The sequence below is a fragment of the Scyliorhinus torazame genome, chromosome 19 (assembly GCF_047496885.1).
Source record: "Scyliorhinus torazame isolate Kashiwa2021f chromosome 19, sScyTor2.1, whole genome shotgun sequence".
In the NCBI taxonomy this organism is placed as follows: domain Eukaryota; kingdom Metazoa; phylum Chordata; class Chondrichthyes; order Carcharhiniformes; family Scyliorhinidae; genus Scyliorhinus; species Scyliorhinus torazame.
The window spans coordinates 24368559-24393453 of record NC_092725.1 but is presented as its reverse complement, the minus strand read 5'-3'; the positions used below and the strand labels follow the sequence as shown (position 1 = coordinate 24393453).

At 53.1% G+C, this 24895-nt stretch overlaps 1 protein-coding gene across 1 annotated transcript in view; it reads left to right on the top strand.

Annotated features, from left to right (window-relative positions):
* Nucleotides 1-24895, top strand: part of LOC140396642 (autism susceptibility gene 2 protein homolog) — a 79900-nt gene that overhangs the window by 2476 nt on the left and 52529 nt on the right. The gene's annotated exons all lie outside the window — the stretch shown is intronic.

Genomic DNA, 24895 nt, shown 5'->3' with positions numbered 1-24895 from the left:
GTGGGTGAGGGGAATCGTATCGAGACATTGGGGAGGGGGGGGAGGTGGAGAACATGGGCAGTGGGGTGGGGGTGTGGTTGCAAGGAGGTTGGTGAAACTATGATGGAATTTGGGGTGATGGGCTGGGGGGCTTCCTTCTCAGTTGGCATGGAATCTGTTCCTTCATTCGCTCGTCATAATGGCAAACTGAATCTCTTTGTCAGGGTGTGTGGGTTTTCACACCTGATAAACCAGGGAGTTTGTACAGAGCCTGTCCTAATCCCTGGATGTCCCAAGAATACTTGGGACAAATATTTCAAGGTAGGGGTTGAGAATGAGGAAACAATACCGATACATTGTGCATAGCAAGATCCCACTACTTGAAACACAGTGTGGCGCTCCCTCGGCATGGAACCTCCGCCCGTGTGGCCCTCGGTGGGGGCCAGAGGGGTGTCCTTGGAGAAGCCGTGTGTAGAAGTACCAAAGGCACCAATGAAGCTTTTAGGGGTGGCTGGGGTGGAGACGTTACCCAGGTCTTTGCGATTCCACAGCTCTGGATAAATGCTTTCAAAGCGCCCAGCTGCCACATGTGACCGATCCACACTGGACTGCAGTTCTTGTATTTGTGTTGCACCTTTCATGATACCAGGACCCCTGCCAGCCATTCCAGCCACTGAATAATAATCTTTATTGTTACAAGTGGGCTTACATTAACCCTGCTATGAAGTTACTGTGAAAAGCCCCTGGTCGCCACACACTGGCGCCTGTTCAGGTACAGAGAATTCAGAATGTCCAATTCACCTAACAGCACGTCTTTCGGGACTTGTGGGAGGAAACCCACGCAGACACGGGGAGAACGTGCAGTCTCCGCACAGACAGTGCCCCAAGTCGGGAATGGAACCTGGGACCCTGGAGCTGTGAAGCAACAGTGCTACCTTGCTGCCCCCGAGTACCGTCAACTTTTGTGGTTCGCGAACCCCCCCACCCCCGCCTTTGCGAATTTGTTTACCCGTGTGAATATTAGGACTGACCAAATTGCGGTTCCCAGCCCTTTACGCTATGCCGACCTCTGTGTTAAACAGGCTATCAAACTCCCTGCCATCTCTGCGCAGGTGCCAGCTCATTGGATGCTTTCACCCATTGCAAGCCCTCAGGAACAGAACCACCCTTGACACGACTGGGCCTCAGCAGTGAAGTCGGCCGCAGATGTAATGTAGGAAGCACAGTGGCCGTTTGCGCACAGCAAGATCCCACAAGCAGTGGTGCGATTATCCCCCCCCCTGCAACCCTGCCACTACCATACGGCACTCCCTCAGTGCTGCACTGTTCATAGAATCATAGAATCATAGAAGTTTACAGCATGGAAACATGTCACAGCATTGATTTTTTTTGTGTCAAGGACCTGGATTGTGATTTTTGTTTGGGGGGGGGGGGCGGGGGAGGAGTTGATTCGAACCCCTGTCACCTGCCCAGAGCATTAGCCTGGCCTTTGGGATTGCTCCGTAATCCACTATGCCATTATCTCCATACTGGAATCTGGTGACTCAGACCAGCGTGCCCTTAACCAAGCCACAGCGAGTCATGTCAAGATACCAGATTCCATGAGCAATTGGTCCTGCGTGCATTCGATTTGGCTTCAGTGTTTTTTTTCCCCCCCTCCACACCCAGGGGAAGGTGAGTCAGCAGCAATGTGGCCATGAGCTCAATGGCTTCCAAGACCTGGCATCACCCTCTTCTGAGGTAAACTGCTTGCCCCACACCCCCCAACCTTGGAAACCTGCCTTTTGAAACCAAGCTTTATGAGCCCTCTCATTGCCGCCTGTGGCAAATGTCTGCTCGATGCACGATCCCTATGGAGTGGCCCCCTCATCCTTGGGGGTGGGGGTAGCCCTGCAGTTCACAGGATCATGTGCGCAAATCTGTGTGTTTGAATCCGATGGGGGAGGCAGTGGCGCAGCGGTCTTGTCACTGGATTTGTAACGATCTAGGGATCCGGGTTCAAATCCTGTCCTAGAATTACAACTCTAATGATGACCATGAACCCTTTGTCAAGCATCGTTTAAAAACCCATCGGGTTCCCTCATGTCCTATAGGGGAGGAAATCTGCTGGTCCTTAGCTGGTCTGGCCTACATGCGACACAGCAGACCCACAGCATTGTGGTTGACTCTGGAATGCCCTCTGAAACGGAAGGCAGTTAGGGGCGGGCATTAAACGTCGGCCCAGCCAGCGAAGCTCACGTCCGGGAAAATGAATTTGAAAGAAAAGGGGTTCTGCCTACCACCCTTTCCGACGGCGAGTTCCCACCCCCGGAGAGCAAATTCCTTAGTCCTCAACTTCCCCATAATCCTTCCAATGTTGTTTCAAACATATCCCAGCCCCCCGGATATTGATTCCTGTCCACTCTGTGGACTGCTCATCATAGAATTTACAGTGCAGAAGGAGGCCATTCGGCCCATGGAGTCTCCACCGGCTCTTGGAAAGAGCACCCTACCCAAGGTCCACATCTCCACCCTATCCCCATAACCCAATAACCCCACCCAACACTGAGGGCAATTTTGGACACTAAGGGCAATTTATCATGGCCAATCCACCTAACCTGCACATCTTTGGACTGTGAGAGGAAACCGGGACACCCGGAGGAAACCCACGCAGACACGGGGAGGATGTGCAGACTCCGCACACAGTGACCCAAGCCGGAATCGAACCTGGGACCCTGGAGCTGTGAAGCAATTGTGCTAACCACAATGCCACCGTGCTGCCCATCAATTTTAGACCCCTCGATTAAATCTTCCCTCGTTCCATAAGGAACCCCAGCCTATCCAATCTTTCCTCTCTAAAACTTCTCACATCTTGATCGCACCCTATGTCAAGCTCCTCTGAGCCCTGTCTGCAGTCATCACATCCTTCCAGAAATGTGGTGACCAGAAACGTACGCAGCACTCTTGCTGTGGTTTACCTGGTGTTTTAGGCAGCTCAAGCATAACCTCGGCTGGTAATCTTTTTCTTTTTAAAACTTAGTGTGCCCAATTCTTTTTTTTCCAATTAAGGGGCAATTTAGCGTGGCCAATCCACCTACCCTGCACGTCTTTGGGTTGTGGGGGTGAAACCCACGCAGACACGGGGAGAATGTGCAAACTCCACACAGACAGTGACCCAGGGCTGGGATCGAACCCGAATCCTCAGTGCTGTAGGCAGCAGTGCTAACCACTGCTGCCCTCAACCTCAGTCGATAAAAGGAGGTTTCCCATTTGCCACCTCTGCCATTTCTCGACCTGTCCTCCTACCATCAGGGATCTGTGGGCACGCACTCCAGGATCTCTCTGCTTTTGCTGTCCTGCCATTGATTGTGGACTCCCTTTTCCTCGTTGGCCCTCACCAGTTGCATTCAGTCTTGCGTTTCACCCGATTAAAACTGCATTTGCTGCTTCTCTTGAGACCTCCCCACAGTCTGCAGCTTTCTTCCTCACCAATAACCGCACACCCAAGCTTTGTCACCTGGGCATTTCTTAATCATGCCCCCCTGCATTTTTAAAGTTTAAATCATTTAGATTTGCAGCCGGGGGCCCAGGATTGGGCCCCGCAGAAACCCAAAGGGACTGCGTTTTAATAATTTGTTGCAAGCTCTCACACTCTTGTATGTTTTTGTGTGACCCCCTTTCTTAACTCCAGGGGATGTTGGACTTGTTTGCACAATCTCTCTTCATAGGACAGTCCCCTCATCCCAGGGATCGACCTGTATCGCAGCCCTTCTAAGGCTTCCACGGAGTGTTTCAGGTGAGAGGGTCGCAAAACCCCCAGACATCCCTGCTCCTCTACTATATAACTGCTGGCAATGAAGGCTAGAGTACTAGTTGCCTTCTTACTTACTTGCCCCACCTGCATGTTAACTTGCTGTGCTTTCCGGTCAAAGAACTCCCACATCCCTGTGAACAGAGCAGCTTATGACGCAGGACGAGGTCGTTCAGCCTGTTGACTCTGGTGGCTCTCAGTAGAGCAACCCAGGGATGTCCGGACTGGAGGAGGTTGTAGAGTCATCGAGGTCTACACCACAGAAAAGGTTCTTCAGCCCATCGCATCTGTGCCGGTCCAAAACAACCACCTCACTATTCTAATCCTATTTCCCAGCACTTAGCCCATACTCTTGTCTGCCCCGGGAGAGTAACTGCACGTTTAAACACACAAATGTTGTGAGGGTCTCTGCCTCCACCACCCTTTCAGACGGCGAGCTCCAAACTCCCACCGCCCTCTGGGTAAAAAGGTTTATCCTCACATCCCCTCTAAACCCCCTGCCCCTTCCCTTAAATCTTTGCCCCCTGGGCATTGACCCCTCCACCAAGGGAAAAATTTTCTTCCTGTCCACTCGATCTATGCCTCTCATAATTTTATACAACACTATCATATCCACCCTCAATCTCCTCTGCTCCAAGGAAAGCAACCCCAGTCTATCCAATCTCTACACGTAGCTCAAACTCTCCAGCCCAGGCAACATCCTGGTAAATCTCCTCTGCACCCTTTCCAGTGCTGTCACATCCCTCCTGTAATGTGGATTCCAGAACTGCACACACTACTCTAGCAGTTGCCTAACCAGCGTTTTACACGGGTCCAGAGGAACCTTCCACCTCTTAAACTCTATGCCTCGGCTAACTAAGACAAGTATACCTTTTTTTAAAAAAAAAAAAAGATTAGTACCCAATAATTGTTTTTCCCAATTAAGGGGCAATTTAGCGTGGCCAATCCACCCAACCTGCGCATCTTTGGGTTGTGGGGGTGAAACCCACGCAGACATGGGGAGAATGTGCAAACTCCACACGGACAGTGACCCAGGGCCGGGATTCGAACCCGGATCCTCAGCGTCGCAGTTCCAGTGCTAGCCACTGCGCCACGTGCCGCCCTACCATATGCCTTTTAAAACATTTTTTTTTTTTAAGAGTACCCGATTAGTTTTTCCCAATTAAGGGGCAATTTAGCGTGGCCAATCCACCTCGCCTGCACATGAAAATGAAATAAAAATGAAAATCGTTTATTGTCACAAGTAGGCTTCAATGAAGTTACTGTGAAAAGCCCCTAGTCGCCACATTCCGGCGCCTGGTACGGGAATTGAACCATGCTGCTGGCTTGCCTTGGTCTGCTTTCAAAGCCAGCGATTTAGCTGTGTGCTAAACCAGCCCTTGAGTTGTGGGGACGAAACCCATGCAAACACGGGGAGAATGTGCAAACGCCACACGGACAGTGACCCAGAGCTGGGATCGAGCCTGGGACCTCGGCGCCATGAGGCTGCAGTGCTAACCCACTGCGCCACCGTGCTGCCCCATATGCCTTCTTAACCACTGTGGCCACCTGCTTCTGCTGCCTTAAGGGACCGGTGTACATGCACACCAAGATCCCTCTGATCCTCGGTGCTTCCCAGGGTCCTGCCGTTTATCATATATTCCCTTGCCTTGTTTCAAGTGTGTCACCTCACACTTACCCAGATTGAATTCCATTTGCCACTGATCGGCCATCTGTATCCTCCTGTAATCGAAGGCAGATGAGGGATTTGCCTAAAGGTTTACTGTTTAAAATTGAGGTGCTGCCTGATCAGGCTGCAGTGCTGGCCAGCGAGCAGAGTGGGGAGCGGGTTGAATAATAATAATCATCACTTATTGTCACAAGTAGGCTGCAAAGAAAATACTCCAGCAGTGGGAGAACCAAAGACCTAGGCGAGGGCTTCAGCAGCGGCTGAGCTGAGGCAGCGGTGGGAATGGGTGACGCTGTATGTTATGTCAGCGGGAATGCTGAACCTCAGCTTGTAGTCGCACAGCCAGGACGGTTATGTCTGCTCTGGGCAGTGGTTAGGACAGTGAAAACCATCATTCCACTTGCCCAGGTATTCTCTACTTCAGTTGAATACCAGTGAGGTGTTTTCTGCCTACGTCACTTCACATATCCCTCTTGTTTATCAACAGGGCGTTTGCACCTCTGTGTGCTTATACTGGGTGCATTCTCCTTTGTGAACTGTGTGTTCAGGTTCCCCTTGGGCCCTGCATCCGGTGCGACCATGCCGGAGAGACCATCCCTCAAGTCGGAGCATGAAGCATAGATTTTGATCCCAAACTGGAAGAAAGATTGGTCCTGTGCTTGATATCAGTAGTATACAGCACCTGAGGAGGCCATTCAGCCCACATTGCCTGTGCTGTCTCTCTGATAGAACTGTCCACCTGATCCCACTCTTTTCATCTCTTTCCCCCCACCCCCCCCCCCATCCCCATCGTCCTGTGACATTTTCTTCCTTCAAGTATTGATCCAATTGAACGTTGCTTCACCTTCTAGATCAAAACAACACGCTGCGTCAAAACTTCTCTTTCCTCGTCTCCTCCCTGTTTCACCCCCCCCCCCCCAATTCTCTTCACTCTGTGTCCCTCTGGTTCCCCCGACGCTCTCGTCACTGTGAACAGTTTCTCTCATTGACTCCATCAGAGCACCTTCCTGATTCCCAAACGCCTCGATTCAATCTCCCCCTGAGCCTCTCCTGCCCCCAGGAGAACAACCCCAGCTCTCTACCACCCCCGCCCGCCAGTCTCACCGCACCAACTAACGTCCCCTCATCGCTGGGACAAGTTCCGGTAATTCGATCTCTGCACCCTCTCAGAGGGACCACAGCGTCCTCCTTAAAGTGCGGAGGCCTAGGATTGGATATCAGTGCCTCTAGCCCAGTATCCCTGAGCGAAGAGTTTTCCCCCAACGTGTGCTGCCTCTTGGTGTTCAAAAAGGAGGAGTGCAGTGTTAATGGTGCCATCCTGCAGCCGCACCGGGGCGAGGCAGCGTCTGGACGAGCAGTGCTCCCTGGCCGAATTGTGCAGCCAGGACATTTTAATGCCCTGTTGATCCTTCGAGGGAGGGAGCTGGATGACCAGCAAGTCTGACACTGCAACCTGTTCCCAAATCTGTTTTTTACATAACTTTGTTGTCTGGACTGGTGCTGCAATCCTGGATACTTAAACCAGATGTGAGGCAGCCGGCCTTCCTCTGAGCAGTACTATCCAAACCACCACCGCCACCCTTACCTTCCCACTGCAGAGCTTGCGCCCTAAGCTAGTTGCCCACACTTAAACCTTTTGAGTTGTCGGTGATCATTTTGCATTTTCAAAAAGCATGTTGCAAGGCACCCTCAGTTACCGTGGGAAGGTTTAGAGTGCATTTCTTCACTTGTTGCAGATTTGGCACTGAATTTTCAGCTGTTGAGAGGCTGTTAGGATGGGGTCGTTTTCCTTGGAGCAGAGAAGGCCGAGGGGATGGAACCTGATCAAGGTGTGCAAAATTATGTGGGACATGAGGTGGATAGGAAGTAGGAAGGAACCTGTTCCCCTCAGCGGAGGGGTCAGTAACCAGGGGAGCATAGGTAGCACGGTAGCATAGTGGTTAGCATAGCTGCTTCACAGCTCCAGGGTCCCAGGTTCGAATCCCGGCCTTGAGTCACTGCCTGTGCGGAGTCTGCACGTTCTCCCCGTGTCTGCGTGGGTTTCCTCCCACTATCCAAAGATGTACGGGTTAGGTGGATTGGCCATGCTAAATTCCCCATGTCCAAAAAATGTTAAGTGGGGGATATTGGGTTGCAAAGATAGGGTAGCTACGTGGGCTTCAGTCGGGTGCTCTTTGTAGGGGCTGGTGCATACTCGATGGGCCAAATGGCCTCCTTCTGCACTGTAAATTCTATGATTCTATAGACTTAATGTCAGGAGCAGGGGAATTTGGAGGATAAGCTTTTTCACACAGAGGCTGGTGGGAATTAGGAACTCACTAACTGAATGTTCACCAGAATGTTGCCTGGTATGGAGGACATTAGCTATGAGGAACGGTTGAATAAATTCGGTTTGTTCTCACTGGAACGACGGAGGTTGAGGGGCGACCTGATAGAGGTCTACAAAATTATGAGGGGCATAGACAGAGTGGATAGTGAGAGGCTTTTCCCCAGGGTAGAGGGGTCAATTACTAGGGGGCATAGGTTTAAGGTGAGAGGGGCAAGGTTTAGAGTAGATGTACGAGGCAAGTTTTTTTACACAGAGGGTAGTGGGTGCCTGGAATTCGCTACCGGAGGAGGTGGTGGAAGCAGGGACAATAGTGACATTTAAGGGGCATCTTGACAAATACATGAATAGGATGGGAATAGAGGGATACGGACCCAGGAAGTGTAGAAGATTGTAGTTTAGTCGGGCAGCATGGTCGGCACGGGCTTGGAGGGCCGAAGGGCCTGTTCCCGTGCTGTACTTTTCTTTGTCCTTTGAAAGGGTGGTAGAGGCAGGAATCCTCACAATGTTTAAGCATTTAGATGAGCACTTCATACACCATCAATATACAAGGCTATGGAACTAGTACTGGAAAATTAGAATAGATAGGTGCTTGATCATTGGCCCGCTGATGATGGGCCTCTTTCCTTGTTGTAAAAGACTGACTCTATGACTGTGACCCTTGCGCTCTTGTGGTGTCTCCTGGTCCGTCCTCCCCACCCTCTGAAATCTCTGAGCTCCTCCTTCCATTCTGACTTCCTGGCTGTGCCCCACTCATTCTCAAAAAACGTCTGTGGCCCTTGTCTGCTGCCCCTCTCTCTAACCCTCTCCGAAATCTCCATCTTCCTGGCCTCTGGCATGCACCCTCTGAGTCTGAATCGCTCGGTTGTGGGCTGCCATGCCTTCATTTGCCTGGGTGCCGAACTCTGGAATTCCTCGCCCCGGCTCCCCCTCCTTCCCCATTAAGAGTGCATTCCCGGGGATTATGATTCAGGAGGATTGTTGTTCCAGGGATGAGGAATTTCTGGATAGATTATGAAACTGGGGAAAAAAGCTATGCAATTTAGGAGGCAACGCAGGAATGCAGAGTAATTTATAAAATGGCAAGAGGTCAGGAGGTGTTCTGTCCAAAGGGGGCTGGGTGTCCTTGTTCGTGAGCATGTAGGTTTAGCAGGCAATTGGGAAGACAATCAGTACGTTGGTCTTAAGGGTTTGAGTTCAAGAGTAAAGATGTCTTGTTTCAATTGTCTGGAGCCTTGGTGAGAACGCACCCGATGTATTGTGTACAGTTTTGACCTCCTTCCCCAAGGTAGATAGGCCACACCTGGAGTATTGTGTTCCGTATTGGTCTCCTTACCTGAGCAAGGACGTACTGGCGCTGGAGGGTGTGCAGAGGAGATTCATGAGGTTATTCCCAGAGCTGAAGCGGTTGGATTACGAGGAGAGGTTGAGTAGACTGGGACTGTACTCGTTGGAATTTAGAAGCATGCGGGGGGGATCTTCTAGAAACATATAAGATTATGAAGGGAATAGATAGGATAGATGCGGGCAGGTTGTTTCCACTGGCGGGTGAAAGCAGAACTAGGGGGCATAGCCTCAAAATAAGGGGAAGTAGATTTAGGACTGAGTTTAGGAGGAACTTCTTCACCCAAAGGGTTGTGAATCTATGCAATTCCTTGCCCAGTGAGGCTCCTTCATTAAATGTTTTTAAGATAAAGATAGTTTTTTTGAAGAATAAAGGGATTAAGGGTTATGGTGTTCGGGCCGGAAATTAGAGCCGAGTCCAAAAAAGATCAGCCATGATCTCATTGAATGGTGGAGCAGGCTCGAGGGGCCAGATGGCCTACTCCTGCTCCTAGTTCTTATGTAGGGTGTTCTTGCCATTGAGGATTGCAGCAAAGCCTCACCCAGCTAATCCCCAAGACGGCAGGATTGTCAGAAGAGGAGAGTCTGGGCCCGTAGAAGAATTGATCGGTGATCATCTTGAAGGTTGACTAATTGTTACAGGGTAGAAAGCAGGAGAATGTTAACCGTAGCTGTTGGGAGGGGAGGCGGGGTCGCTGAGCTGTCTCGAATCAGGGGGCAGAGTCCGTTTGAGACTGATGAGGAGGAACGTCTTCGGTCATAAGGACGTGAAGGTGTGGCATTCTCTGCCCCCGAGAGCGGTGGAAGCTCAGTCAGCAAGTAAGTTCAAGATGGCGACCTTGAAATCCGGCTGATCACGTGGAATGTGAGAGGCCTAAATGGGCCGATTTAAGAGGGCCCGGGTGTTCGCGCACTTAAAAAGACTGAAGGCGGACGTAGTCATGCTTCAAGAGACGCATCTGAAGGTGGCGGATCAGGTTAGGTTAAGAAAAGGATGGGTGGGACAGGTGTTCCACTCAGGGTTGGGCGCAAAAAATAGGGGGGTGGCGATACTGGTGGTAAAACGGGTGCCATTCGTGGCTAAGAATATAGTGATGGATAACAGGGACAGATATGCGATGATGAGTGGTAGATTGCAGGGAAAGGAGGTCGTGCTGGTAAATGTATATGCCCCGAACTGGGATGACGTGGGATTTATGAAGCGGATGCTGGGACGTGTCCCGGACCTGGAGGTGAGAAGCCTGGTAATGGGGGGGGGGGGGGCGGGGGGGACTTTAATACTGTGCTGGATCCAGGGCTATACCGGTCAAGATCCAGGACTGGAAGAAGGCTGGCAGCGGCCACGGTCCTTAGGGGGTTTATGGAACAAATGGGGGGAGTGGATCCGTGGAGATTTGCTAGGCCGTTGGCCAAAGAGTTCTCCTTTTTCTTCCATGTCCACAAGGTTTTTTCCCGAATATACTTTTTTGTTCTGAGTCGGGCACTGATCTCGAAGGTGGCAGGAACGGAGTACTCGGCCATAGCTGTTTCAGACCATGCCCCGCACTGGGTGGATCTGGAACTGGGAGAGGAGAGGGAGCAGCGCCCACTCTGGCGACTGGATGTGGGACTATTGGCAGATGAGGGGGTCTGTGGAAGGGTGCGGGGGTGTATTGAGAGATACCTGGAGGTCAATGACGATGGCGAGGTTCAGGTGGGGGTAGTATGGGAAGCGCTGAAGGCGGTGGTTAGGGGAGAGCTGATCTCCATTAGAGCCCACAAGGAGAAACAAGAGGGCAAAGAAAGGGAGAGATTAGTGGGGGAGATTTTGAGGGTGGATAAAAGATATGCGGAGGCCCCGGACGAAGGACTATATAGAGAAAGGCGAAGACTTCAGGCGGAGTTTGACCTGCTGACCACAGGAAAGGCAGAGGCACAGTGGAGGAAGGCACAGGGGATGAGATATGATTATGGGGAAAAGGCGAGCCGGCTGCTGGCCCACCAACTTCGCAAGAGGATAGCGGCGAGAGAGATTGGGGGAGTTAGGGATGAAACGGGAGCTACGGAGCAGAGAGCAGGGAAGGTAAATGAGATGTTTAGGACCTTTTATGAGAGGCTATATAAGTCCCTACCCCCGGATGGAAAAGAGGGAATGCTACATTTTCTGGACCAACTAAGGTTCCCGAGGGTGGAGGAGCAGGAGGTGGCAGGTCTGGGGGCGCCAATTGAGGTGGACGAGGTGACTAAAGGACTGGGGAACATGCAAGCAGGGAAGGCCCCGGGACCAGACGGGTTTCCGGTGGAATTCTACAGGAAATATGTGGACCTGTTGGCCCCGCTGTTGGCGAGAACCTTTAACGAGACCAGAGAAGGGGGGGATACTACCCCCTACAATGTCGGAGGCGACGATATCACTAATCCTGAAGCGGGATAAAGATCCGCTGCAATGCGGGTCATATCGGCCTATCTCACTCCTAAATGTAGACACCAAACTGCTGGCAAAAGTGCTGGCGACAAGGATAGAGGATTGCGTCCCGGGGGTGGTGCATGAAGACCAGACAGGGTTTGTAAAGGGGAGACAACTGAATGTCAACGTTCGACGGCTGCTGGGGTGATGATGACGCCCCCAGCGGAGGGGGGGGGGGGCAGAGATAGTGGTGGCGATGGATGCGGAGAAGGCATTCAATAGGGTAGAGTGGGAGTATTTATGGGAGGTGTTGTGGAGGTTTGGGTTCGGGGAGGGGTTTGTCAGATGGGTCAGACTCCTATATGGGGCCCCAGTGGCAAGTGTAGTCACAAACCGGCAAAGATCGGAGTATTTCCGGCTACACGGGAACAAGGCAGGGGTGCCCCCTGTCCCCATTACTGTTCGCGTTGGCAATTGAACCACTGGCCATAGCGTTGAGGGACTCTAAGAAATGGAAGGGGGTGGTTAGAGGGGGAGAGGAGCATCGAGTGTCACTCTACGCAGATGACTTACTTCTATATGTTGCGGACCCTGTAGAGGGGATGCCACAGGTTATGCAGATATTGAGGGAGTTTGGAGATTTTTCGGGATACAGACTAAATATGGGGAAGAGCGAGCTTTTTGTAATACACCCCGGGGATCAGGGAAGAGGGATAGACGGCCTGCCGCTAAGGAGAGCAGAAAAGAGCTTCCGATACTTGGGGATCCAGGTAGCCAGGAGCTGGGGAACTCTACACAGACTTAATCTGACGCGGCTGGTGGAGCAGATGGAGGAGGATTTCAAGAGGTGGGATATGCTGCCGCTCTCATTGGCGGGCAAAGTGCAGGCGGTAAAATTGATGGTTCTCCCGAGGTTCCTTTTCGTGTTTTAGTGTCTCCCCATTCTGATCACAAAGGCCTTTTTCAAAAAAAATAGGCAGGAGCATTATGAGCTTTGTGTGGGCAGGGAAGACCCCGAGGGTAAAGTGCAGCGTAGCAGGGACAGAGGGGGACTGCCGTTGCCGAGCCTGAACGACTACTACTGGGCCGCCAATGTGGCGATGGTTTGTAAGTGGATGAGGGAGGGATAGGGGGCGGCGTGGAAGAGGCTGGAGATGGCGTCCTGCAAAGGAACGAGCCTAAAGGCGCTGGTGATGGCGCCGCTGCCGCTCTCCCCGAAAAGGTATACCACAAACCCAGTGGTGGTGGCAACCTTAAGGATCTGGGGGCAGTGGAGGCGACACGGGAGTGATGGGTGCCTCGGTGTGGTCGCCGATCAGGAATAACCACAGGTTTGTCCCAGGAAGGATGGACGGGGAGTTCTAGTGTTGGCAACGAGTAGGAATTAGGAAACTGAGGGACCTGTTTATAGACGGGACGTTTGCGAGCCTGGGAGCGCTGGAGGAAAAGTATGAGTTGCCCCCGGGGAATATCTTTAGATAGTTCTGTGCTGTACTGTTCTATGTTCTATATGCAAGTGAGGGCGTTTACGAGGCAACAGGTGAGGGAATTTCCGCTGCTCCTGACACTGGATCCAGGATAGAGTGATTTCGGGGGTATGGGTCGGGGAGGGCAAAGTGTCCGAAATATATCAGGAGATGAGAGACGAAGGGGAGGCGCTGGTAGAGGAGCTGAAAGGAAAATGGGAAGATATACCATTGACCCAAACTCTGGTCCAAAGGACAACACTTTCAGAGTTTGCCAGTGACATGATTCGCGGAACTGTTGCCAACCACACGACGGAGGAGGAGGAGGCGTTAATAGACTTCGACTGGTGAAATGGACAAACCCACGGCCGATACAGTTTGGCGGTGAGAGGTGTGAAATAATGCACTGTGCTTGGAGGAAGCACAATGTGAATTAAATAGTACAAGTTGAGAGGAGAGTGTAACGTCAGAGCGGCCTGGGGTTGTACTTAGCAAGACTTTGAATGTGGCAGGGCCGGTTGAGAAGTCTGTTTTCCCCACAAGTATTATAATCGCTTATTGTCACAAGTAGGCTTCAATGAAGTTACTGCGAAAAGCCCCTAGTCGCCACATTCCGGCGCCTGTTCAGGGAGGCCGGTACGGGGATTGAACCTGCGCTGCTAGCCTTGTTCTGCATTGCAAGCCAGCTGTTTAGCCCACTGTGCTAAACCAGCCCCTTCAGGTTCATTAATGCTCAAGTGATCACAGCTGATTGTTTGAAATTTGTGCATTCTTATGTTTGTCCTGATAACAATCTTAGACAACGCATTTCTCTTTAACAATGTTCACGTTCTGTGAGCGACTGTTGAGGGGTGTCAACCGAAAGTAAATCAGGAACTCGGTTAGCTGATCCCACAAGAAGGGGGGCAGGGGGGGCGAGAAACTAAAAGCTGTCAGGAAAAATGGGCTACCTTTTTTCCCCTACGAGAGTGCGAGTGAGAGAACCTGGCTCGAGAAGCTGTATTGTTTCGGAGTGTTGTGGCCTCATTCCCAGGCATGGATCAGTTTGCCTGAGGGGAGGGTGTCGGTGATTTGGGATGGGGGGTGGTGGGTGGATTAGATGTTGTGGGGCAGGAGACTTGTCTTGCGCTTCAGGAATGGCTCTCGCCCATTTTTTATTGAACCCACAAAAGCAATCCGATCTGTGTTGTGATCACTGCCGATTTAAAAAAAAAATCTTAAGCCGCAAGAGCGAGATAGGTGACTCGCAGGCAGTTCCTTGCTCCTAACTCCTTCATTTCTACACTGGACACACACGTTGTCCCCTCTGTAAACCTCAGCTGATCCAAAACACTGCCAGCACCCTTTCTCGTCCTATCCGAAGCTGGAGTCTCCTGGAGCGTTACGCTCCCTCAGCACTGTGGCAGGGCAGGGCTTGCTGGCAATTCTTCAGTCAACTGGAGCAGGTTCTTCATGGGGGGGGGGGGGGGGCACAGTGGATTCATTGTCACGTGTACAGAAGTATAGTGAAAAGTATTGTTCTGCGTACAGTCCGTGCCGATCGCTCCATATATGAAATAGATAGACGTCGGGTGCAGCATACGGAGTGTAGTGCTGCAACTGTAGAGAAGATGTGTAGACAGATCAGTTCAGTCCGTAAGATACGAAGGTCAGGAGTCTGGTAACAGTGGGGAAGAAGCTGTTTTTGAATATGTTAATACGTGTTCTCGGAGTGTGTATTCTCAGACTTTTGTATCTCCTGCCCGATGGAAGAGAGAATAACCCGGTTGGGAGGGGTCTCTGATAATGCTGCACGCTTTCCAAGGCAGAGGGAGGTGTCGATAGAGTCAGTGGATGGGAGGTGGGTTCGCATGATGGACTGGGCTGTGTTCACGACTCTATAATTTCTTATGGTGTTGGGCCGCGCAGTTGCCATACCAAGCTGTGATGCAGCCAGTTAGGATGCTCTCTATGGTGCCTCTAAAAAATACTAAGAGTCAATGTGGACATGCCGAATTTCCTTAGTTTCCTGGGGAAGTATAGGCGCTGTTGTGCTTTCTTGGTGGCAGCGTTGACGTGGGTGGACCAGGACAGATTGCTGGTGATGTTTCCACTCAGGAATTTGAAGCTGTCAACCATCTCCACTTCGGCCCGGTTAATACAGACAGGGGTGTGTACGATACTTCGCTTCCTGAAGTCAATGACCAGCTCCTTAGTTTTGCTGACATTGAAGGAGACATTATTGTCATTGCACCATGCCACTAGGTTCTCTCTCTCCTGTTCTCTGACTCATTGTTGTTTGAGATCTGACCCACTACGGTTGTGTCATCGGCAAACGTGTAAATGGAGTTGGAGCCAAATTGTGCCACGCAGTTGTGTGTGTGTATACGGAGTATGGTAGGGGGCTAAGTACACAGCCTTTTGGGGCCCTGAGATGTTATTTATTCTTACTGATTGTGGTTTATGGGTCAGAAAGTTGAGGATCCAATTTCAGAGGGAGGAGCCAAGTCCTAGGTTTTGGAGTTTTGATATGAGCTTGGCTTGGATTATGGTGTTGAAGAATAGGAGTCTGACATAGGTGTCCTTGTCGAGATGCTCCAGGGATGAGTGTAGGGCCAGGGAGGTGATGTCTGCTGTGGACTGGTTGTAACAGTATGTGAATTACATAGAACAGTACAGCACAGAACAGGCCCTTCGGCCCTCTGTTCTGCCGAGCATTGTCCAAAACTAAGATCAAGCTATCCCACTCCCGGTCATTCTGGTGTGCTCCATGTGCTTATCCAATAAGGCCCCATGTGCCTATCCAATAAAGGTGTTTCTGGAGCGTAGCGGGGACAGAGGAGGGCTAGCGTTGCCCAATCTATGTGGGTACTACTGGGCTGCCAATGTGGCGATGATCCGTCAGTGGATAATGGAGGGGGAGGGGGTGGCGTGGAAGAGGCTGGAGATGGCGTCCTGTGTGGGCACGAGCCTGAGAGCGCTAGTGACGGCACAGATGCAGCTCCCGCCGACAAGGTACACCACGAGTCCGGTGGTGGCGGCGACTCTGAAAATTTGGGGGCAGTGGAGGCACCACGGGTGAGGTAGAGGCCTCTGTTTGGTAATTGCAGTGGATCAAGGCATTCTGGGAGTATGGAGTTGATGAGTCTCATGTGTTAGACGTTTTAGTTGCTGTGAAATGAAGAGTCTAAAGTTCTTGTTCCTTTTCACCAAATACCATTTATTTCACTTCCACAGCCTCTGCACAAAACTCTTAACAACACACCATCTCCCAGAGGCCACCTGAAGCCCCTTTACATATCAGTGTCAATTAATGGATACTTAACATAAATGAGACACCTAATTGCAATGTCTCTTAACCCATTACTTAACATCATGACTAACCCTTCAAAGCACTTCATAATGATAGATGTTAAGGCCACCGGACGGTAGTCATTGAGGCACGTTGCCTGGTTTGTCTTCGGCACCGGTATGAAGGTGGTCTTCTTGAAGCTGGTGGGAATGTAGGAACGGAATAGGCAGAGGTTAAAGATGTCTGTGAACACCCGCCAGTTGATCCATGCAGAATCTGAGTGCATGACCAGGGACTCGGTCGGGACCCGCTGCTTTCCATAGCTTCATTTTCGAGAAGGCCAATCTAACTTCTGAGGCTGCGATGGAAGTAATGGGTGTGTCCGAGGCTGCTGGGGCAGTTGACATTGGTTTGTTGGCCTCCTGCTCAAAATGAACGTAGAATGCATTGAGTTATTTGTTGGTGGGGTTGGGGGGGGTCCTCTTGCCAGAGTTTCAACTCTGCTTTGCTTTGGGCAGCACGTTGGTGCAGTGGTTAGCATTGTTGCCTCACAGTGCCGAGGTCCCAGGTTCGATCCCAGCTCTGGGTGACTGTCTGTGTGGAGTTTGCACACTCTCCCCGTGTTTGCATGGGTTTCGCGCCCACAACCCAAAAGATGTTCAAGATAGGTGGATTGGCCATGCTAAATTGCCCGTTAATTGGAAAAAATGAATTGGTACTCTGAATTTATTTTTAAAATACTCTGCTTTGCTTTGTAGCCCGTTCTATTCTGTAAGCCTTGTTACAAACGACAAGAGTCCTTGACATTAGTCTGTGACTCTAGCTTCGGCTGGTATTGCCTCTTGGCACCCCGGATGGCTTTGCAGAGGTCATGGTTTCCAGTTGGAGAATGCACGTGAAATGAAACATACTACCACCTTTGGCACACTGTCCTCCACACATTTACTGATAAAGTTTGTAATGGTGGTGGCACACCTGTCTAGGTTGGCCCCTGAGTTCTTGAATATGGACCAGTCTGCTGATTCCAAGCAGTCGCGTAGGAGCTCTTCTATGCCTTGGGGCAGCATTGCTTGACCTTATTAACCAGATCCTTCCACTTATGCTTCTGCTTGTATGCCGGGAAAAGGACCACCGTCATGTGGTCCGATTTCCTGAAATGTGGTTGGGGATGGATCGGTGGGCACACTTGATGTTTGTGTAGCAGTGGTCAATGATGTTCGGGCCCCTGGTCGAACAGGAGATGTGTTGGTGGAATTCTGACACACTTGAGGTTGGTCTGATTGAAGTCCCCGGCCACAATGGACAAGACCTCCCGGTATTCCGTTTCAAGGTTGTTTTTAGAGGTGTAATCAAGCGCTGCCTTGCCCTTCCCTACGTTAGCACTGGCTGTGCATGTGCTCCATCGGCAGTGATGAGATTTGTGGCCACCCTGAGTTTGTGAAGCATGCTGTTGATATGCAAGGTTTATTTCCCCCCCCCCCACCCCCACAAATATCTCTGACTCGGTGTCCTCATGCCACCTCCCTTCAGTGTTTCAGGAGCAGACTGAACACTGACGCGATAACTGAGACAGGCGGGAACTGAACGGGCTGTGTGTGCGTGTGTTTGGAGAAGTTTTCAAAAAGACTGCTGACTGACTGACACAGCACTTGCTGACCATTATCCACTCCCTCTGAAGATGCAGGGTATTGGCTATTGCACGCCTCACCCCTGTACTTCAATGCGAGTTGTCTCTTTACTATCTCGCTCTCGCTTTCCCCTCTCTCTCGCTTTCCCCTCTCTCTCGCTTTCCCCTCTCTCTCGCTTTCCCCCTCTCTCTCGCTTTCCCCTCTCTCTCGCTTTCCCCTCTCTCTCGCTTTCCCCTCTCTCTCGCTTTCCCCTCTCTCTCGCTTTCCCCTCTCTCTCGCTTTCCCCTCTCTCTCGCTTTCCCCTCTCTCTCGCTTTCCCCTCTCTCTCGCTTTCCCCTCTCTCTCGCTTTCCCCTCTCTCTCGCTTTCCCCTCTCTCTCGCTTTCCCCTCTCTCTCGCTTTCCCCTCTCTCTCGCTTTCCCCTCTCTCTCGCTTTCCCCTCTCTCTCGCTTTCCCCTCTCTCTCGCTTTCCCCTCTCTCTCGCTTTCCCCTCTCTCTCGCTTTCCCCTCTCTCTCGCTTTCCCCTCTCTCTCGCTTTCCCCTCTCTCTCGCTTTCCCCTCTCTCTCGCTTTCCCCTCTCTCTCGCTTTCCCCCTCTCTCTCGCTTTCCCCTCTCTCTCGCTTTCCCCTCTCTCTCGCTTTCCCCTCTCTCTCGCTTTCCCCTCTCTCTCGCTTTCCCCTCTCTCTCGCTTTCCCCTCTCTCTCGCTTTCCCCTCTCTCTCGCTTTCCCCTCTCTCTCGCTTTCCCCTCTCTCTCGCTTTCCCCTCTCTCTCGCTTTCCCCTCTCTCTCGCTTTCCCCTCTCTCTCGCTTTCCCCCTCTCTCTCGCTTTCCCCTCTCTCTCGCTTTCCCCTCTCTCTCGCTTTCCCCTCTCTCTCGCTTTCCCCTCTCTCTCGCTTTCCCCTCTCTCTCGCTTTCCCCTCTCTCTCGCTTTCCCCTCGCTTTCCCCTCTCTCTCGCTTTCCCCTCTCTCTCGCTTTCCCCTCTCTCTCGCTTTCCCCTCTCTCTCGCTTTCCCCTCTCTCTCGCTTTCCCCTCTCTCTCGCTCTCCCCTCTCTCTCGCTCTCCCCTCTCTCTCGCTCTCCCCTCTCTCTCGCTCTCCCCTCTCTCTCTCGCTCTCCCCTCTCTCTCGCTCTCCCCTCTCTCTCGCTCTCCCCTCGCTCTCGCTCTCCCCTCGCTCTCGCTCTCCCCTCGCTCTCGCTCGCTCTCGCTCGCTCTCGCTCTCCCCTCGCTCTCGCTCTCCCCTCGCTCTCGCTCTCCTCTCGCTCTCGCCCTCTCTCTCGCTCTCGCCCTCTCTCTCGCTCTCCCCTCTCTCTCGCTCTCCCCTCTCTCTCGCTCTCCCCTCTCTCTCGCTCTCCCCTCTCTCTCGCTCTCCCCTCTCTCTCGCTCTCCCCTCTCTCTCGCTCCCCTCTCTCGCTCTCCCCTCTCTCTCGCTCTCCCCTCTCTCTCGCTCTCCCCTCTCTCTCGCTCTCCCCTCTCTCTCGCTCTCCCCTCTCTCTCGCTCTCCCCTCTCTCTCGCTCTCCCCTCTCTCTCGCTCTCCCCTCTCTCTCGCTCTCCCCTCTCTCTCGCTCTCCCCTCTCTCTCGCTCTCCCCTCTCTCTCGCTCTCCCCTCTCTCTCGCTCTCCCCTCTCTCTCGCTCTCCCCTCTCTCTCGCTCTCCCCTCTCTCTCGCTCTCCCCTCTCTCTCGCTCTCCCCTCTCTCTCGCTCTCCCCTCTCTCTCGCTCTCCCCTCTCTCTCGCTCTCCCCTCTCTCTCGCTCTCCCCTCTCTCTCGCTCTCCCCTCTCTCTCGCTCTCCCCTCTCTCTCGCTCTCCCCTCTCTCTCGCTCTCCCCTCTCTCTCGCTCTCCCCTCTCTCTCGCTCTCCCCTCTCTCTCGCTCTCCCCTCTCTCTCGCTCTCCCCTCTCTCTCGCTCTCCCCTCTCTCTCGCTCTCCCCTCTCTCTCGCTCTCCCCTCTCTCTCGCTCTCCCCTCTCTCTCGCTCTCCCCCCTCTCTCGCTCTCCCCCCTCTCTCGCTCTCCCCCCTCTCTCGCTCTCCCCCCTCTCTCTCGCTCTCGCTCTCGCTTTCGTCTCTCTCACGCCCCCCCCGGGTAGGCAGCCGGAGGTGGGTGTGGGCAGTTATCTCCCATCCATGCGGCCAATCATCGTTGCTCGTCTCTCTGACCCCTGGCCTCCAGAATCGGCTTTTCTTCACAACTTCCCACCCAATCCCACAAACAAACTGCCTTGCCTGCTGAGACAGTTGGGTGGGTTGTCTTTGGAGTGGTTAGAATGGTATCTGCTGGGAGTTCAGAAGAGTGAGCAGTGACCGATCAAAACCTTTCCTATCCTGAGGGGGTATGGACAGGGTAGATGTGGATGTTTACTCTTGTGGGAGAATCTAGAACCGGGGTCACTGTTTAAAAATAAGAAGTCGCTCATTTAAGGCATTATCTTCCTCAAAAGACAGCGGAGGCGGAGTCTGTGAATATTATTACGGCAGAGCCATCAAAGAGGAGGGGGTGAAAGGGGTGGGCGGGTACAGGCAGGAACGTGGGTTCGAGGTTCCTATCTGATCAGACACAATCTTATAGAATGGGGAGCAGGGCTCAAGTGTCTGACTGGCTTCCTGCTGCCAATTCCAATATTGTCAGCCAGTGTGTTCTGTGTCCAACACCTCCATGATTGTGGTCGTTTCAAAACGAGCTGTGAATCACTAGGTGTGAAGGGCAAGGCCGCAGCTTGGTTTTGAGACCTGTTTGTGTCATTTTGTCGTCTTGTGCCTTGTTGAGTAAACCCCAACCGCCGCTGGATTGAAGGACAAGTGAGGCTTGTTGAGAAATAGTCGTGGCTGCAGATTTAGCACACTGGGCTAAATCGCTGGCTTTGAAAGCAGACCAAGGCAGGCCAGCAGCACTGTTCAATTCCCGTACCAGCCTCCCCGAACAGGCGCCGGAATGTGGCGACTAGGGGCTTTTCACAGTAACTTCATTGAAGCCTACTTGTGACAATAAGCGATTTTTTTCAGATGTTAGAATTGAGGCTGGACAGTACAAATGAAACGGCGTCATTCGTAAGACTATCGTTCAAATAAAAAGAAAAGGATTGTGCAATAATCAACATTTAAATGTACAACTGGTTACGAAGCATGCAGGTTTCCTTTATTTACAAAGCAACAATGAACGGCCTTCTCGCCGCATTTCAAATTGAGATTCATAAATTGGGTATCCGTTTGCGTTCGTTTTCGTTTCCCAATTAAGGGGCAATTTAGCATGGCCAATCCACCTGTCCTACACATCTTTGGGTTTTGTGGGTGAGACCCACGCAGACATGGGGCGAATGTGCCAACTCCACATGGACAGTGACCCAGGGCCTGGATCGAACCCGGGTCGTCAGCGGCGTGAGGCAGCAGTGCTCACCACTGTGCCGGCCCCAGTTTGTGTTGGTTAAATTCTCAATTACTTGCTTCAGTTTTCCAAACCCGGGTGAAGCTTTGAGCTCGGTTCTGCCTCTTCGGGAACAGTTGCTGCACAGAAAGGGACCATTCAGCTTGTTATCTCCGTGTACTCCGTGAGAGCACCTCACTCTTTTCACCCTTTCCCGGTGAGCTGTGCAAGGCTGTTCACTCCCAATTAACAATCCGATTCCCTGTTGAATTCCTCGTTTGATTCGGCCCCACTCCCGGTCAAAACTTTCCGGATCCTCACCGCTCACTGTGTGAAAAAGTTTCATCTTGTGTCTCCCTCGCTTCTTTTAACCAATTGTCTTCAATCTGTGTCCCCTCTGGTTCTCGATCCTCCTGCCAATGGGAACACTTTCTCTCCCTCTCCACTCCAGGACCCCCTCATGATTTTGAACCCCTCGATCCAAATCTCCTCTCAACCTTCTCGTCTCCAAGGAGACCAGTCTCAACGTCTCCAATCTCTCCGCGACACTGCAGTTCTCTCGTCCCCGGAACCAATCTCGTCAATCTTTTCCCCACTCTTGCTCTTTCTGAAGTCTTCCCATTCTTCCTGAAGTGCGGTGCCCAGAACTAGACTCACTCAAGAGGGGCGAAAGCATTAGATTCCTCCTGCTCCTCGCCCTTGGAAAGAGCACCCTACTTAAGGCCCCATGCCCCCCCCCCCCCCCCCCCCCCCATCCCCGTAACCCGACCTAACCTTTCTGACATCAAGGACAATTTAGAATGGCCAATCCACCTAACCTGCACATCTTTGGACTGTGGGAGGAAACCGGAGCACCCGGAGGAAACCCCACACAGACACTGGGAGAATGTGCAGACTCCGCACAGAGTCACCCAAGCCAGGAATCGAACCTGGGACCCTGGAGCTGTGCTAACCACTGTGCTGCCCGTTCCACTGTTACAGAGAACGGTGCAGACTCTGTTGACTGGCCTCCCTTTGCACTGTAGGGATTCTATGGGCCAGGCAGTAATGTGGGAGTTGAGGATGATCAGATCAGTTATGATCTCAATGGATGGCGGTGCAGACGCGATGGGCTGAATGGCAGTGCCGACACGATGGGCCGAACGGCCCGGTTCCGGTCCGGTGTCTTTTGCACTGTGACAATTCTGAGATTCAGTACTCTAGGTGAGGCTGACCTCGTGTTTTTATGCGGGTTCGTCACGCAGTCCTTTCTTCCATTTACAAGCCCAGGATACTGGCTACTTCATTCGCAGCTGTTTCAACCTGTTCTGTCCCCTTCAGTGGTTGATTGCGCACTTAGCTCCAGGTCCCTCTGATGCCTCGGCTCCTTCAGGATTGTATCCTTCATCCTATATCGCCTTCCTGCCAAACATAACACTTCTGCCATCTTTCTGCGTTAATTCCCTTCTGCCACGGGTCCATCCAGATTGCCGGGCGTCCCCCACCAGCTCCATCGCTGTCCTTACACATATACAAAGACTTTGCTTCCACCTCCTTTTGGAAAAGAAAGTTCCGGAGACTCTCCACTCTCTTGAGAGAAAATATTTCTCCGCATCTCTCATTTCTTAAATGGAGTGACTCCTTATTTTTGAACAGTTACCCCCTGGTTGCAGATTCACCCACTAGAGGAAACATCCTCTCCACATCCACTCTGTCGTTACTCCGCAGGATCACAAAGGTTCCGATTGAGTCGCCTCTCACTTTTCTGAACTCCACTGGATCCAAACCGAACCTTTCCTCATCAGTGAAATTGTGTTTGCCGCTCATCTTTCTAATGCAGCAACGTGGACAGGAAGGTGAGGGCCTCAAGAAAAGCCACCCTGGGCACGTGTGTGAGATGGCATTTCCCAGTCTGAGAAGAGGAGAGCGATGGAAATGCTTCCGGCAGTCCTGGGACAGAGTTCTCTCAGCTGGCAAGGTCGCCCGTCCCCTCCGACCCAGCTTGGCAAGGTCGCCCGTCCCCTCCGACCCAGCTTGGCAAGGTCGCCCGTCCCTCCGACCCAGCTTGGCAAGGTCGCCCGTCCCCTCCGACCCAGCTTGGCAAGGTCGCCCGTCCCCTCCGACCCAGCTTGGCAAGGTCGCCCGTCCCCTCCGACCCAGCTTGGCAAGGTCGCCCGTCCCCTCCGACCCAGCTTGGCAAGGTCGCCCGTCCCCTCCGACCCAGCTTGGCAAGGTCGCCCGTCCCCAGTCCCCTCCGGCCCAGCTTGGCAAGGTCGGCCCGTCCCCCAGTCCCCTCCGGCCCAGCTTGGCAAGGTCGCCCGTCCGACCGTCGCCTCCGCCCAGCTTGGCAAAGTCGCCCGTCGCCTCCGGGCCCAGCTTGGCAAAGTCGCCCGTCGCCTCCGGCCCAGCTTGGCAAAGTCACCCTTCCGCCTCCGGCCAGCTTGGCAAAGGCACCAGTCCCCCTCCGGCCCAGCTTGGCAAAGTCGCCCGTCCCCTCCGGCCCAGCTTGGCAAAGTCACCCGTCACCTCCACCCCAGCTTGGCAAAGGCACCCGTCCACCAGTCCCCTCCGGCCCAGCTTGGCAAGGTCGCCCGTCCCTCCGGCCCAGCTTGGCAAAGTCACCCGTCCACCAGTCCCCTCCGGCCCAGCTTGGCAAAGTCACCCGTCACCTCCAGCCCAGCTTGGCAAAGGCACCCGTCCACCAGTCACCTCCAGCTCAGCTTGGCAAAGCCACCCGTCACCTCCAGCCCAGCTTGGCAAAGGCACCCGTCCACCAGTCACCTCCACCCAAGCTGGCAAAGGCACCCGTCCACCAGTCCCCTCCGGCCCAGCTTGGCAAAGTCATCCGTCACCTCCAGCCCAGCTTGGCAAAGGCACCCGTCCACCAGTCACCTTCGGCCCAGCTTGGCAAAGTCACCTGTCGCCTTCGGCCCAGCTTGGCAAAGTCACCCGTCGTCTCCGGCCCAGCTTGGCAAAGCCATCGTCGCCTCCAGCCCAGCTTGGCAAAGTCACCCGTTGCCTCCGGCCCAGTTTGGCAAAGTCACCCGTCACCTCCAGCCCAGCTTGGCAAAGTCATCCGTCACCTCCAGCCCCCTCCGGCCCAGCTTGGCAAGGTCGCCCGTCCCCTCCGGACCAGCTTGGCAAAGTCACCCGTCCCCTCCGGACCAGCTTGGCAAAGTCATCCGTCGCCTCCAGCCCCCTCCGGCCCAGCTTGGCAAGGTCGCCCGTCCCCTCCAGCCCAGCTTGGCAAAGTCACCCGTCGCCTCCGGCCCAGCTTTGCAAAGTCATCGTCACCTCCAGCCCAGCTTGGCAAAGTCACCCGTCACCTCCGGCCCAGCTTGGCAAAGTCATCGTCACCTCCAGCCAGCTTGGCAAAGTCACCCGTCGCCCCGGCCCAGCTTGGCAAAGTCATCGTCGCCCCGGCCCAGCTTGGCAAAGTCATTGTCACCTCCAGCCCAGCTTGGCAAAGTCACCGTCGCCTCCGGCCCATCCCTCCCTCCTCCCGTGGGGGCTCGGATTGGTACAATTCCTCGCAGAAGTCCCTGAAGACCCCATTGATGCCAACCCCACTCCGCACCACGCTCCCTCCCCTGTCCTTAACTCCCCAGATCTCCCTAGCTGCGTCCTGCTTCCGAAGCTGATGCGCCAGCAATCCGGCTTGCCTTTTCCCCATACTCGTAGACCGCCCCCTGGGCCTTCCTC